The sequence below is a fragment of the Astyanax mexicanus genome, chromosome 1 (genome assembly GCF_023375975.1).
Source record: "Astyanax mexicanus isolate ESR-SI-001 chromosome 1, AstMex3_surface, whole genome shotgun sequence".
NCBI classification, from domain to species: domain Eukaryota; kingdom Metazoa; phylum Chordata; class Actinopteri; order Characiformes; family Acestrorhamphidae; genus Astyanax; species Astyanax mexicanus.
The window spans coordinates 24,646,964-24,664,096 of NC_064408.1; the positions used below are offsets into that span (position 1 = coordinate 24,646,964).

Genomic DNA, 17,133 nt, shown 5'->3' on the forward strand with positions numbered 1-17,133 from the left:
TGGTTCATTGATGAGAGGCTGTGGGTCTGTTAAGCTAATTTAAAAGCCAGACCCGGTCTGCAGATTCAGATTGATTTTAGTTTTAAACAGAGTGGCCCTGTAACCTGGAGCTACAGTTTTCCTGTAGTTTAGATTTCCCCTTCCTTTTGATTGTGTGTTTTTGTAGAACAGTCAAATGTAATATTAACATAAACATTTCCAACTTCTCTTTACATATAACTTATCAGACTGAAATATGTAAATGAGCCCTTTTCTGACTGTAAACACCATATGGTGTTAGCTTTTACATTCAAAAACTAGCCTGGACTGAAAGGCTTCTTATAAAACTGTAATAAAGTGTAGGTAAACTGATGTAGTCTGACACCAAGACACATACATTGTGATTATTGACCTCACCATTGTGCTTTTTCTTCTTAATAATACTGCGTTTAAATGATTTTGGTAGTCGCAAGGTTTAAGCAGTATCTGTAATGTGTTGTTCTTCTTTTAATATGTTGTTTTTTACATTCAGTTGTATAGCTATTTTCTTATGTTGAACAATTACAACCACAACAAGTGTTGGAGTTCTTAGGGACAGTTTCCCAAGCAGAGATTAAAGGAGAACTCCAGTGTGAAATAGGCTGTGTGTAGTGAAACCTAATAACACAACACACTTTTTGTTGAATAGCCCACCTCCATTCACCCCCAGCATTCTGAAATATGCTGCTTTTAGATGATGCTCCCAGCAGGCTTAAAATGCTAGTGATAGGGGCATAACATTGACCATGTAAAGAAATCCCTGTTTTTAGACCTTTAAAAAAAAAGTAAAGTAGCTCAACACTCTATTGGTAGTATTCTGAGGGCCCTGACATTTACATCAAAATTAGTTCAGTGGAAATGCATGAATATTTTATAGATATTTTCAGAAACAGCTGGAATTGATGCATTTCCACTAAATAAATGTTGCAATCTGTTCCCCTATCCTACCTATTAGTTTGTGCTAACCAGTCGACTTATAGTGTCTTAAATTAAAAAGTACCGTTTTAAAAGTCAGGGCTCTCAGAAATCCTAAAAAAAAAGTGTGGAGCTACTTTGAGTTTGTTAATGATGTTTAAAGCTCCACTAGGTAGGATTGAGATTTTGTGCTCGTGGGCTCCCCCTACAGTTGTAGAGTGTAATAAATGTTTCAGGCAGATTAGTTTCTCTTTCTCGTTTTCTGGCTTTCACAGACATATTCGGTCTCTTTCCAGCTTCTGCCAGAGTGTCTGTATGTTAGTTTGTAAAGAATGAACCAGTAGTCCTTGTAGAACTGTTAGAACTAAAGGTCGGAAAGCAGGTCGCAGTTCTCGTGCGCGTTAGTCGCGGCCGCCTCAGAAAACTTGTTTGAACTTAGAGGAGCTCCAGCACAGACACGAGACACCGCTATTCCTCCTATTACACCTCAATGCAGCGCTGCAGTGAGTTTCAAGCTGTAATTTTACTTCTTTAAAAAGATCAAAAATCAAGGAAATCCTACCTAGTGCTGCTTTAAATAGAGATTTCTTTGCACAGGCAACACTATGCCCCTATCAGTAGCATAGTAAGTCTGTTGGGAACATAGACTAAAACTGCTGTATTTCAGAATGCAGGGGGTGAACAGAGGTGGGCTATTTGACAAACTTGTGCTTGTTATCATGTATCACTACACCCCAAGTCCCTTTCATACCGGATTTCTCCTTTATGCCTAGCCCTGGACTACACAGCATGTTGAATGGAGATTTTCCATTAAAAGGAAAGTACAGTCTTTGACTAGGCCTAATGTCTGTCTGAGAAACTGCCCCTCAGAGCCTTATGCAAAGGTCTGTCTGTGCACCCCTTTTTTCACATCTGGCTCTTGATGACTGTAACAGTGACGAGGGCTGTAAAACAGCAGTTATGTGGTACTACTGTTTAATACAAACTGTCACAGGCATGTTTAACACATCCTAACAGACATCATTTCTGAGCTTATTGCACAAAAGCCCCCATTGTTTCCTTTCAGCAGGCACTAGATTACATTTGGCCAGCTGCCATATCCATGGCCCACAATGAAGTGCGGTGGGGTTGATAGCTGGAAAATGTAGCTTGTAACTTACAGCAACCACAATACAGTATGTTTCAGTTCTGCTTCTCTGCTTATGTAAATATTATTCTGACATTTGATATTCCACACTTCCTCAATGCAAAAAAAAATGAGTACAATTCTGAAGAAGCTGTGTTTAGCATGTGATTCACTGTAGTGTGATGGAAACGATGGAGTGAATGTTGGTAGGTATACTGTAATCCATATTCTGAATAGAGGAAAACAGACAAACAAACAGAAATAAACAAAAGGCTACATTAAGCTAGGAGTGAATTGAGAACACATGGACAGGAAGTAGAATAAGCATACTGAAAGAACAGAACACAGAACAGAAGACAAAAGAGAAGAAAAGAGAAGACAAGAAACAAAGACAAACAAGGATGAAGAAATGCAGGTATATATGATCATTTGGTTTAGGTTCCTCATCTGACAAAAATCAGGATCCATGTTCGTCTAGCTGAATTTAAATGTGGCGAATAAGGGAGAAACACAGTTTAGTATTTTTAGCACTATAAGGCACACTGGATTATAATGCGCATATGCAACACTAAGGAACAGGGGTGTTGCCATGTTTTGCCTCTAATTCAGCAGGTCTCACCACTTGGTGGCAAAATCCTGTAAAGCTAAACTAAGTTAAGTAAACAAAACTGTAATTCTAAAAAAAAAAAAAAAAGTCAAATGAGTACTGGATTTTAATCTATACAGATTTCTCTTCTGAAAACTGTTTATTTGGGTGAGAAAGGCACTATTTACAGTAAACTTAGAATTCCAGATTTCCATTAAGGCAGCGTGCAGCCGCATTAGCATTAACACCTAATTGTTAGCTCTAGCTGTGGTTAGCAGATTATAAGGCGCACTGGCAATTTTTGGGAAAATTAAAGAATTTAAGTGCCCCTTATAGTATGAAAAATACAGTACTACCAACTAGACCATTCACAGATGTTCTGGTCTGCTTCACCATTAAGCATAGTTACATTTCTAGAAAAGTGTGCATCAGGCTTTAAGTTTGGTAAATATTATGGTGTATGGTATAATGTTATGTGTAGACTTTGTGTAGGCTATGGCAACATTCAGCACAGAAGCATACATTTAGGCCTCAAGAGCCAAAATAACACTTCCCACTCAGGTTCCACTCAGGGTCAACAACACTGCTTTCCCTGGACTGAGTTCTTCCCCAAGAAGAACGGAGATCATCCAAGCACTACAACCTCTAGCCGAATAACGTTCATCTCCAAAATTCAATAAAAAGATGATCCAAAACACCGGTCCTGACCTTCACAAATGGAATCACATTGAATACTCTTCCTCTTATTCCTGGCCCTTCAAAGTACCTCTTCTATAGAATTCTAGCAGAAGTACAAGCTGAGTCATGCCAAATAGAGGTACTTACACTTTTTCCCTTTTAAGTCTGTAGGGCAGAGGATTAAATCTGACAGCCAAAGTGGCCCTCTGGAGAAACGATGAAGAAAGGTTACCGCTGTTTGCATAGTTCAGACAAGATCTCACTACGGACTTGTCTGGAAAAGGTCCCGACATGACCTTGCAAACTTGTCAACAATAGAGGATAGATCTTTTTTTATTTGAGACTTTTCAACATTTCATGTCCCTTGTGTCGATGTGAATGATAACAGTTCTTGCAGTAAGCGATTTTTTGATGTGTAATGTTTCTTTCCCTCGCTTTTGGGAAGAGAATAGACTCTAAATCGTCAGTTAAATGCCTTATTGCCAGTGTTCTCAAGTCTCACGCTTTGAGCGTGTGACACACACCTCAGTGAGTTCACACGCTTACACGCCACACATGGTATTTCTCACGCTTGCCAATCCATAAGCTGTATATTATAATGTACTCTCGTTGAGCCAATCAGAATATAGATCGCTCTGTTGTTAGGCAGACCTAGTCAAAGAGGGTGGAGTTTCAGCCAGAGCTTCTGACGCAAAGAAATTGAGAGCCCTGCTTATTGCATAATTGGGTATATTGGGAAATATGACTAGATTTTTAGCAATTGAAGACACTGTTTTTTTTATGGAATCAAGGGTATTAAGTGGACTCTGCTTTTGTCTCAACGCTCTCGCATTCTTCTATACAGAGCATAGCAGTGAGGATTTGATTGCATTCAGCGACAAGAGCATCAGTGAGGTCAGGATGTCAGGATGAAACATTACCACCCTATCACAATATTGGATGGATCTCCATCATTCCAGAGAACACAATCCCACTGCTCCTCAGTTCAGTTTTAGGGGTATTATATCTTTCTACCCTATGCCTGACGTTAAGCATGGTGCCAATAGGTTCATGTACAGTACATCTGCTCTAAAGAGTCCTAATCTACTGGCAATCTACTTCTCTAAAGAGAATAGACAAGTGGTTACAGCAATGGGTGCAACTCAGTCTACTCAGCTTTATATTAAAGTAATTTTGATTTGGTGGAGGTGTTGATGGGTAAGTAATTGAGACAGTAAAGTTGGCACTCTCAAGCTCAAGTCAAGTCAAGTCAAGAGGCTTTTATTGTCATTACATCTGAGTACAGGTACACAGTGTAATGAAATTACGTTCCTCCAGAACCATGGTGCCACATGGAACAACAAGCAATAGACAACATAAAGTGCAGGAGTGACGACAGTGCAACATAAAATTATAAAATTATAACACTAAATAACAATAAATACAAAGGACGAGACAATTTAAAGACAGTGACAGGACAGACATACTGTAACATATAGAACATATATAATCACAGCAGTTACTGAGGTAGATAGTTTATAGTTATTGAGAGTAGCAGCAAATATTGCTGAAGGAATAAAGACATGTCAGCCTCTGTGTGCTGACTGGGTGTGTGTGTGTGGGTGAAGTTCAGTTCTTTGTGTGTGTAAAGGGGGGGGGGGGGGTGTACAGTTTAGTTTTTTGTGTGAATGTGTTGGGTGAGTGGTGGGTGGGGTGGGGTTCAGTTCTGTCTCTGTGCGTTGAGAAGTCTGACTGCCTGGTGGATGAAGCTGTTGCAGAGTCTAGTAGTGGAGGCTCGGATGCTCCTGTATCTTCTGCTGGACAGCATCAGAGCGAAGAGTCCGTGTGAGGGATGGGTGGGGTCGTCCACAATGCTGGTAGCTTTGCGGACGCAGCGTGTGGTGTAGATCTCGGTGATGGAGGGAAGAGAGACTCCGATGATTTTCTCAGCTGTCCGCACTATCCGCTGTAGGGTCTTGCGGTCTGAGGTGTTGCAGTTCCCAAACCAGACAGTAATGCAGGTGCTTAGGATGCTTTCTACAGTCCCTCTGTAGAACATGGTGAGGATGAGAGGTGGGAGATGTGCTTTCCTCAGTCTCCGCAGGAAGTAGAGGCGCTGCTGGGCTTTCTTTGTTATGGAGCTGGTGTTGAGGGACCAGGTGAGGTTCTCTGCAATGTGAACACCGAGGAACTTGGTGTTTTCCACAATTTCCACAGCAGAGCCGTTGATGTTCAGCGGGTGGTGGACACCTGGAGCTCTCCTGAAGTCAAGAACCATCTCCTTGGTTTTATCCACGTTTAGAGATAGGTTGTTGGTTCTGCACCAGTCCGTCAGCCACTGCACCTCCTCTCTGTATGCTGACTCGTCGTTCTTGCTGATGAGGCCAACTACAGTTGTGTCATCAGCGAACTTGATGATGTGGTTTGAGCTGTACTTTGCAGTACAGTCATGAGTCAGCAGAGTGAACAGCAGTGGGCTGAGCACACAGCCCTGGGGGGCGCCGGTGCTCAGTATGGTGGTGCTGGAGGTGTTGTTTCCAATCCTGACTGATTGTGGTCTCTCAGTCAGGAAGTCTAAAACCCAGTTGCAGAGGGAGGAGTTCAGGCCCAGCAAGCTCAGTTTTCCGATCAGATGCTGAGGGATGATGGTGTTGAATGCTGAACTGAAGTCGATGAACAGCATTCGAACATAACAGTCTTTGTTGTCCAGGTGGGTGAGAGCCAGGTGGAGCGCAGTAGAGATGGCATCGTCTGTTGATCTGTTTGGACGATACGCAAACTGCAGAGGGTCCAGTGAGGACGGGAGCTGGTTTTTGATGTGCCTCATGACCAGCTTCTCAAAGCACTTCATGATGATGGGAGTAAGTGCAATGGGACGGTAGTCATTAAGGCAGGACACTTGAGACTTCTTCGGCACAGGGACGATGGTGGTCGTCTTGAAGCACGTCGGCACGATTGCAGTACTCAGAGAGATGTTGAAAATGTCCGTGAGAACATCTGTGAGTTGTTCTGCACATCCTCTGAGCACTCTACCAGGTATGCTGTCTGGTCCTGGGGCTTTCCGTGGGTTGACTCTGAGTAGAGTTTTCCGCACATCAGCTGAGGACAGGCACAGTACCTGATCGTTTGGAGGAGGTGTGGTCTTCCTTGCTGTCGTGTAGTTCTGTGCTTCGAACCTTGCGTAGAAGGAGTTCAGTGCATCTGGAAGGGAGGCATCACTGTTACAAGCAGGTGGAGGTGACTTGTAGTTGGTGATGGTCTGGATGCCCTGCCACATGCGCCGAGTGTCAGCAGTGTCCTGGAAGTGGGCATGGATTTTCTTTGCGTAGGTGCGCTTTGCCTCTCTGATCCCCCGGGAGAGCTTGGCTCTAGCTGTTCGGAGGCCAGCCTTGTCCCCTGACTTGTAGGTCTTGTCTCGGGTTCTCAGCAGCACACAAACCTCTGCAGTCATCCACGGCTTCTGGTTGGGGCGGGTTGTGATGGTTTTGGAGACAGTAACATCCTCAATGCACTTGCTGATGTAGCCAGTCACTGAATCTGTGTACTCCTCCAGGTTGATGGAGTCATCAGAAGTAGCAGCTTCTCTGAACATGTCCCAGTCAGTGTGCTCAAAACAGTCCTGAAGAGCAAAGATGGCTCCTGGAGGCCAGGTTGTTACTTGCTTCTTCTCTGATTTGGCACGTCTGATGAGCTGTCTGTATGCTGGGATGAGCATGACAGAGATATGATCAGAGTAGCCGTAGTGGGGGCGGGGCTCTGCTCTGTACGCACCTTGAATGTTAGTATATACACAATCGAGCAGGTTAGCTCCACGGGTTGGAAAATCCACATGTTGGTGAAAGCTGGGCAGCAGAGCCTTCAGGTTACTGTGATTGAAATCACCAGCAACAATAAACAGTCCGTCGGGGTGTGAGTTCTGGAGTTTGGAGATAACAGTGTACAGTTCCTGCAGAGCGTTAGCATTAGCACCGTTAGCATTAGCATTAGCACTGGGTGCTACATACACTGCTATTATGTCCAGCAGTAGCTGGAGATCAGCGCAGCGTTGTTACACCATGCTGTGTTGATGTAAACACACACTCCACCTCCACGAACCTTGCCCGAGAGGCCGGCGTCGCGGTCCGCGCGGTAGCATAGCATGCCGCTCACCTCAATGGCGGAGTCCGGGATGGAGTCCGTTAACCACGTCTCCATGAAAACGAACACACAGCAGTCTCTGAACTCGCGCTGGGATGTCCGCTGGAGCCGGAGATAGTCGATCTTGTTCGGCAGGGAGCAAACGTTGGAAAGAAGGAGAGATGGAACCTCTGGCCGGCTGGAGTTAGCCATTAGCTTAGCCCGGACTCCGGCTCTCTTACCGCGCTTTCGGCTCCTCGCGACTTATATCAGACAAATATAACCTGAGTAAATAATTAAAGCATAAATAAATAAACTGTGATAAGTCACTCTTTTTGGAAAGCTGAGTTCCATTTCAGTAACCACAACCAAGGCTGTTTACTGCCCGACCTGTAGAATCAAGAAATCCCTTAAATAAAACCTGTCAGACAACATGAAGCAGGATAAAAGGAAAAAAAGCAACATATTATGTCTGAAGAAATTAAAAAACAGATGAGAAAACAAAGTAATTGTTCATCTATTAGTCTGGAAAAGGTTACAAAGTTATTTCTAAGGCTTTGGGACTCCAGAGAACCACAGTGAGAGCTATTATTCACAAATGGAGAAAACATGAAACACTGGTGAACTTTCCCAGGAGTAACCGGTCGACTAAAATAATTCCAAAAGGGCATGAACAACTCATCCAGGAGATGACAGGGACTGGTCAAAAATGGTTCTAGAGAGAACACAACGGCCCAGGACTTTGGGTAAATATTCTTTGGACTGATTTGACAGTCAATCCAAATCAATCCAAAGTCAATCTTACAAAAATAACTTTCTGGAAGTGTGTGTCCCATTACATCCGGCATAAAACATAAAACACATAATTTTAGAAAAAGAACATCATACTGAACGTAAAACATGGTGGTAAAACGTGGTTGTTGCTGTCAAGGGTGACCCAACCAAGTTATTTGGTTAAGGGGGCAAACACTTATTCACACAAGGCTAGATTAGTTGAACAGTAGGTGGCAATGGCTTTAATATCATATTCCTGCTACACATGTGAAACTGTGGATCAAGGAATTTCGAAATTTAGCCCATTTCTACCCAATTTGCAGGGCCAGTTATCCAATCCCCCTGCTCATATGAACTCCCCTATCACTACCAATGCCCCTAACACTAAACAATAGGGGAAGTAAAGACTAGAGCGTAGCTCCTCCACTACAACTTAAGTCAGCCATCTCATTTTTTTCACTAGGCAGCTAATGTGCTAAGAGGAAAGCACCAGATCCCCAGCTATGATACAGCAGCTAACAGACACCTACAAGCTTTGGGACAAAAGGAAAATGGACAATTTTGCTCACTCAGACTCTGGCTGCTGATGCAACATGCAGCATGATCCAGGATTTTTGAACCAGCAATCCTTAGTCTGCAAGACAACTCAGAGCCCCTAGATTATGGCATTAAAAATGCACAGACTACATTTGGTCCCCACTGTCAGATCTCACTCAATCTCATTCACTTTGCCTTGCCATGAGCACAATGGCTAGCGTTTGACCTTACTCATAAGAAGGAACCTCACAATTTATATGTTTATATGTATGGGCATTCCCAAGCCATCCCCTGAGGTAACACTGCATCATTTTTGTCCTCAAAATAATGGTAAGAACGCCATTAATGTACAGCATTTACAGCCAATCAGCTCCACACCTTCAGCATGACTCAGAAATTTCTGAGACAGGAAAATGCGAGGAAGAGAAGGCTTACCTTCCTCTGTGCTCTGATTATAGAACATGAACCCAGAGGGAGGGCATCAAATTGGAGCCAGAGTTTCTCTTTCTATCTTTTTTCATACGGCTGCTGGCTGAATCTGTATGTGGAAAGAGCAACGTTGTTTCAGGAGATTCCAGCTCACTTATCAAAAAGACAAGATAATAGATGCTCTACTGAGCCCAGGCATAGGAAGACATGGAGGCAGACAGATAAATTATAGATAGATTAAAAAAAAGAGGGTAGCGTGCCATGAAGACACAACGAAAAAGCACATCTAGGCTGTCTGCCAGGGATCATGTCTGGGGTCCCTCTTAGTAACGATATAAAGGACACTAAGGCTACGTTCACATTACAAGCCACATTGCTCAAATACGATTTTTTTTTTTGATGGTTCACATTCACAAATGTAAGTGATCTGTATCTGTGTGTAATGACACGAAAAAACTAATCTGTCCCTAAAACGTCTCACGTGCACATTGATATGTCTATAAACGTCGCCTTTTTCGCAAACAACACAAAATAACGTCATATTTGAGAGACGACTCGTTGCTTTTTAAAAGTAAAATGGATGCATTAGCAGCTCATACGTGGAGCATCTTTTGCTGGAGTGGAGAGTAAACAGTTGGTCTGAAGTTCATGTTCAGGTCGAGGAGGTGAAAAAAGGCCAGGCTGTTTGCTTTTGCTGTTTTTGCAGCTATAGCTGCACAGCTACACCAAAAGATAGAGTGTGAGTACGAGAGAGAAGCATGTAGCGCATGCGTAAAAGCAAAAAGAGAGACGCATGTATTCCGATTTGACCGTTCACATTCATGTTGCATGTCCATGAATCCGATATTTATCCAGTTTAGGGCCACATATGAAAGTGGCTCAGATTTGAATTGAGCTACATTAACCAAAAAATCTGATTTGAGTCACTTCAGTCTGGTAATGTAGACATAACATTAGCTCTAACAGCTCATCTGTGTGTGCAGGACATCTTGCTGCCACATATATTGCATTGTTCAGCAGGATAATGCTCACCCACACACCGCAAGGGTTTCTCAGAAATGTCTCTGCAAGATTTTAACACTTCTTTGCATTGTCTTGTCACTATAGTTATTGCTATTTGAGTATTTAATGCAGCTGGGATGCCAGCTTTGGCATTCTACGAATGCGCCGGATCTACCGTCCGACCGTATCTTGTATACAGTCATTCTTGTATTTAGATTAGAGGCAGCTCAAAAGAATACCATGCCAAAAAAATTGGAAGGAGTAGTTTAGGATTGGCACTGGGTGATGTATGGGTTTAGAGGTGGGGCAGAATGGAGAGCTGATAGGGCTGAACAGTGTGCCTCTGATAACGGTGAGATGCAGATGGTTGCAGGTGGTATTATTGATTGGCTTATTTGCATATTGTAAGCGTCCACATACCAAAGTACACAGACACATCATCCTTGCCTGTAGCACAGTTAAACCGGCGAGGGCGCTGCAGAGGCAGAAATTACCGAGATAAAAACATTTTTTTTTATTCAACTTTTTTTTGGCAGGACAGAAAAGAAACACATTTCAGCTATTAATGAAAAAGAAATATGGATTATGGTTTAGGGCCACTTTAAGGAAAACAAATGAACAAAAAAAAACAGAAGAAAGGAATTTTAATTTTGTGAAAAAATGGGAATAAACAGAGCTTTGGAAACTGATTTTTTTTTTAAGAATAATTTTATAAAGCCTTAGTAAAGTAGTATAGCAGTATTAGAACAGATTGTGTTACTGCACTCTCTACTGCAGCATTTACACAACACACAGCACATTTACACTTTCTCCATAATAACTAGAAAAAGACAGAAAAACAAAGAACTCTTAAAAGACTATTAAAAGCATGTCTTTTCTTTAGCAAAATTGCAGATAAATCCAGAGAATGGTCAGTACTGTTTCCTACACCTACAAAAGACTGTTGGAAACAGAAGAAAACTGTTCTGGCTGACCCACATGGAAACATCTTTAGTTCAGTTTCTGCAGTGCAAAAAAAAGAATTAGAGATCTGACAGGTGAAGTGCAGTAATAAAGTTACTGCTACGATGAGAAGATAAATAAGCATCACTGCTTCTAGATATCTTATACTATAAATAAAGGTGTTCTGATACACTTGACCGGTAGTGTATACAGTATATAACAACCAAAGTGTGCACTATAGAGGCCTAGTCATACAACCCGAGGTTCCCTCTGATATTTACAGAAAGATAAATGCCATTTACCCCTGAGAATCGTCCTCAGCTAAATAAACTTCAGCTTCTATTGGCGCTGAGCTTCTGCATCCGTGGTAGCAGAGGTTTGTTTGGACTTGTTAGCCTCTCTCCGTGCCTGACAGGAAATCTCTTTAAAGAGCAGCGAGGAGGATTCAGCCCATCCATTTTCTCAGCCTGTGCCTGGCTCTCACTGCCACTCTCCCTCTCTCCTTTCCTTTCTTCTCCTCTCCTTGCCGGGGTAATGTGTATTGATGGACTCTTCAGCATGTCAATATGAAGAGGATCTGAGTGGGAGGACGGGGCGCGGAGATGGGGCCTAGCCGAAACGAAGGTTAATACGATCCTCTGCATTGATTGGACGGAGCAGGAGGAACCTCCATCTCCTTCAATGCTTCTGCGGGCCACAGGGAATGGCTGCTTTCTTCTCCGTGAAGGAAATATTCTTGGAAGGGATTCCCTGCGTTTCCGCCTCACGTTAGTATCTGAGAAGGGGAGTCCACTGCACAGTTTTCCAAGTGGCTTTCCAAGGGTCATGGGATGGAAAACTGATTTATTGGGATCTTTAGCCATAGTAGCTTTCTTGTAACCTTTGCTGTCTTGAGTGTGACTTGGTTGACTTGGGAAAACACACATTCAGCGTATTCATATGCAGCATTTTATCTAAAGCTCTTCAACATGCCCCAGGGCAGGAGGGATTAACCACTGTGCTCCTGAGACTGGTTGAGTGTGCAAGATAGAGACTCTGCGAGTGTGTGTGTTCCACAGTGCGACATCCCCTCAGTAGTAGCTGAGTCATAATTCAAAGGGAAGAGGCTAGGGGGGAGGTTAACACGTACACATACACACACAACATATTTACAGTGTTACTAAAACTAGGGATGCACTAAGGATTTACAGAGAATTCCAAGGGTTCCTGCATCTGATATTTTTAACTTTTTCTACAGGGGTTGGACAATGAAACTGAAACACCTGTCATTTTAGTGTGGGAGGTTTCATGGCTAAATTGAAGCAGCCTGATGGCCGATCTTCATTAATTGCACATTGCACCAGTAAGAGCAGAGTGTGAAGGTTCAATTAGCAGGGTAAGAGCACAGTTTTGCTCAAAATATTCCAATGCACACAACATTATTGGTGACATACCAGAGTTTAAAAGAGGACAAATTGTTGGTGCACGTCTTGCTGGCGCATCTGTGACCAAGACAGCAAGTCTTTGTGATGTATCAAGAGCCACGGTATTCAGGGTAATGTCAGCATACCACCAAGAGGGACCAACCACATCCAACAGGATTAACTGTGGACGCAAGCTGTCTGAAAGGGATGTTTGGGTGCTAACCCGGATTGTATAAAAAAACATAAAACCACGGCTGCCCAAATCACGACAGAATTCAATTTGCACCTCAACTCTCCTGTTTCCACCAGAACTGTCCGCCAGGACAATAAATTATTCTGGTCTAAAACCAGGTGTTTCAGTTTCATTGTCCAACCTCTGTACGTACACAGTGGCGTAAAAAAGTATTTGTTTTTGCTTTTTTGTAATACTGATATTATTCAGATTTTCAAACTGTATCATCAGACAAAGATAACCTGAGTAAATATAAAAATGATAATTGTATTTATTAGCTTTGCATGAGCCTTGCTTCCTCTGGGTGGATAGATGGTGCTCTTTCCACACATCACAAAGGGTGATGTCCGCAGCACAGGGCATCTGTGAGCTGATGTACCGGTACTGAGTCGCTGCACTTTCCTCCGAGTGCACTGTGATGCTACTCGGCAATGCTGCATCAGCAGCAGCTTGGAAAAAAGGTGGTGGCTTCATGTATCGGAGGAGGCATGTGTTAGTCTTTACCCTCCTGGTCTGTTGGGGCATCACTAGTAATAGGGGGAGTCCTAATGAATGAGTTGGGTAATTGGCTGAGCAAAATTGGGGAGAAAATGTGGGAAAAATAAGAAAAAAACTGCAATCAAGCTTTACCAATAACTGACAATGAGTCTTTCACACGTCTGTGAAAGAATTTTGGCCCGCTCCTCTTTGCAGAGTTGTTTTAACACCACCACCAGTGTTAACCAGTTCATTTTCGGCATTGTCTACTGAACCACTTTTTCTAGGATTACTATATTTCTTTTTGTGTATGTCTTTCTTCTCTGATTTAAAATTGTTTCTGGGATTTAAAAATTGTGTGAAAGGTCCAGGATTTTGCACTGATTTCAAGTTAACATATGCTTTAAAGATGCCTCTTTAAGTCTTGTTTGCTACACCCCAAAACTGGTCTACTTGCACCTAAATGCAAACATTGGCTCAACTGCCTCCCAGCAAGAACGTGAGAGAGCAGACTGTAGATTGTTTACCGAGCACCGCACATGGTGATTGACTGCAGCCAAAATAGGAAGGTATAAACGCAAAGGTAAATACTCTGAAAGGTCCTCAGAGTTTCAGATCAATAGTTAAATCAATGTCACAGTTAAATCCTATCTGACATATCAGTAGGATTCAACAGTGTCCAGTAAAACCTTTTGCATTGTTTGTGAATTACTTTTCAACTTGTTCAAACATGTTTTACCTGTAAGACCGATAAGATATAGCGAAGTGGAGTTTCCATGGATAGAGATCTCAACTAATGTTTAGAAAAGAAACACATAAACTAAACTGTTGTAGTATCAGGTTGGCTATAGCTAGCTACTTTATGATTAGTGCCCCGATAGCATGAATAATTTGTCCCTAGCTTGGTTGATGCATGGCAGCATCTGCTGAGACTCAGCATCGGCCAAGCAGAATTGGGCCAATTGTGGTTTATTCTCGGCAACAGGATACTTGGCACAAGCTGTAAGGGCCAATTGTTACATTATATACAGCAACTGGGGTGTTGGCACAAGCATTTGGGCCAGAATCAGACATAGAGTCTTATTGTTGAGTTATTTTTTATTGTTAACTTATTATTGACTTATTTTTAGTCTGGATTTTAGCCATAAAGCTAGCTAGAAATGCTACCTATTAAAATATTAACAGTTTTCTGTATTTTCAATCAATATTATTGTGTCTGTGTACCAAAGAACATATGTTTAAAATCACATATCACAATATACAAATCAGTCAATCAATAATACTACCACCCGCCCCCCTTGACGTCCAGCTATCTGCATTTCATTGCTCTTAAAGATACACTGCTCAGCCGAATTAGCTCTCCCTTCTGCCCCGCCCCTAAACCCATACATTACGCAGTTCCCCTCCCATTTTTTCAAATTTGAGCTGAGGGTTGGAGTCAGCTAAAATCAGGGGGTTTAATTAACCATTAAATAGCCATAACATATGGTTTTGTTTTTGAAAAACCTGACTAATTAGTTGATACAAACATATAACGTTTAATAGGAACTAACCCAGAATTCAAACACAAAGGCAAAAAAAAATAATAATAAAATAATGTGGGAATAGTCATTTTATTAGATATAGTGCAGCAGACTTGAAGTGATTTTTCTGTATCAAAGTATTGCGTATAGTGAAAATGTATTTCAAGTTTTATGATGCAATATTTATACTATATCACCCACCCCCTCAGTATCACCATGAACCTTTAAAAATAAAAAAAACAGGAGTATGCACTTAAAAAATATACCAGAGTCTGGTGTTTAATTCAGGATGTTTTTATTATTCCAGTTTTAGGTTTGTATGGGAGAAAAAGGGAAAAGCTCTTGCATTGATATGTATTTAAACATTTAATTTATTCCAGTTTTAGTTGATGGGCCATGTTGGCAGAAGGTGCATCTATTACGTCAGTTCAGTTCAGCTCCGCTGTATCAGACATTGTCACAAAGCAGCTTTACAGTGCCACTGCATGTTCTCTTCAGACCCCTCTCCTTCCCTACCTCCATCTCCTTCCCTCACACCCCTTCTTCTTTCCTGGGGTGACAGGCAGGCTGGTATCAGCCCTAAGCACCTGCTCACCCCATGCTCCACCATTAATCCCTCGTTTTTTGTTCCTCCATCCGCCGTTCTCTTCTCCCCCACCGTTCTTTTTTTTCCCTGACACCTCTTCATTGTTCCTCTCCTCCTCAGTGCACTGAGCTTGCAACACGATATGGACAAAAGTATTGAGAAACCTACACATTACATCTACAGTTGCTTTTATGATATTCCATTCTAAATCCATAGGCATTAATGTGGAGCTGGAACTTTCCCAGCAGAAAACATTTAATTTCAGGCACTGTGCTAATCACCCATTATATTTAGGTTTCTTTGTCATAATAATGTAAAAAAAAAAAAATAATAAAAGTCTATGCAGAAGCCTGAGCAAGTGCTGATGTGAGCATTTATACTTGTGCATTGGTGCAAATGCATTGCACTGTAAAGACACTGGCAAAACACTACTGCAACTTTGCTGAATTTCTTGGCATACTAAAAATGATAAATCACTCTTTAGCCCAAGAATCACATGTGATGACATAACCATCTAATCGACTATTAAATGCCATTAATTTGATGGAAAAACTATAACTGTAATTTTGTTTACACAATTAGTTTCAGAGAATTAAAAAAATTATTTAAACTATATTTTGAAATGTATCTAGTGTCTTTTTGAAGTCATCTAGTGTATGATTTGCATGAGTCACTTTGTTTTTGCACCCCTGATAGACTTCATGTGTCACACCTGGTGCCAAAGGTGCTTCTATTCCTCCTGCACCGGTATCTAGTGGTGAATTCCCAGCTCGGGATTCCATTGCCAAGAATGCAAGTAACATGAACATCTCTCCCTCACATGACTGATCACATGATACCTTCCAGACCACAATCACCTGAATATTGTTTTCATCTGTTTTACGCACTATATATACCCCTGCACTCCACTCACCCCATACCAAGTTAAAATGGTTATATCTCTCCTTACAAAGCTGTTCTCTTGCCTGTGTTTTGTTTATTTCTGTGTATAAACCTTTTTTTGTTTAAAGACTCCAATTTTGCCTTGCCTGACTGATACTGCCCTGCCGTGCGCTTACCTGGACTGTCTCACTCTTCCTTGGTATGTTTACTGCCCTTAATATTTGCCTTTGAATACAATTTTGGATTATTCATTTTCAATAAAGCCTTTTTTATATTATTTTACGCTTGTCTTATCTCTGCCTGGCTCTGACAGCATGGTAAGGTGCCTGATTTTCACATCATTGTTTTGGATGGGTGTCCCAATACTTTTGTCCATATAATGTATGTGTCTTATTGCTAGTAAACCTCCCTTGTTTCTTCCCAAGCGTATTTCACAGTTTTAGGTCAGTTTTAAGTCTCTTTAATTAGATTGGTTTCACACAGTAACAGCGGTACAAAACACCTCAGCAGAAACATGTATCTCCAGTATCTCCAGTGTTGTGTTACAATAAAAACTTATCAATATTACGACCAGAAAATCGACAGTGGCTCTCAATTGATTTCATTTGCTTTCTTTGATAGGCTCCCACAGAACAGCTGGAAGCAGGTTTAGAGTCTGGCTGTCTGACTAGCCTTTTGTAGCTGAGGAGGAAATGGACTGTTTTGATTGGGAGCTGATGAATAGAACAGAGATTAAGAAGCTTTGACAAGATACGTTGATGTCTACAGGAAGTAGCAGCTGTGAAGGTTCCTGTGAATCAATTCACCGCTGAGGCAACACTCCCAACCCCCTGACTCTCTGCCACTTTCTCTCCCTCCGTCTGTACCTCCCTCCAGGAAGACAGAAGCGATAATGATCCTGCCTTTCGTTCTCTTTTAACAATGACAT

At 41.9% G+C, this 17,133-nt stretch overlaps 1 protein-coding gene across 1 annotated transcript in view; it reads left to right on the forward strand.

Moving 5' to 3' along the window:
* gnb2 (guanine nucleotide binding protein (G protein), beta polypeptide 2) overlaps nt 1-17,133 on the forward strand; it is a 411,910-nt gene that overhangs the window by 27,618 nt on the left and 367,159 nt on the right. The window lies entirely within an intron of this gene.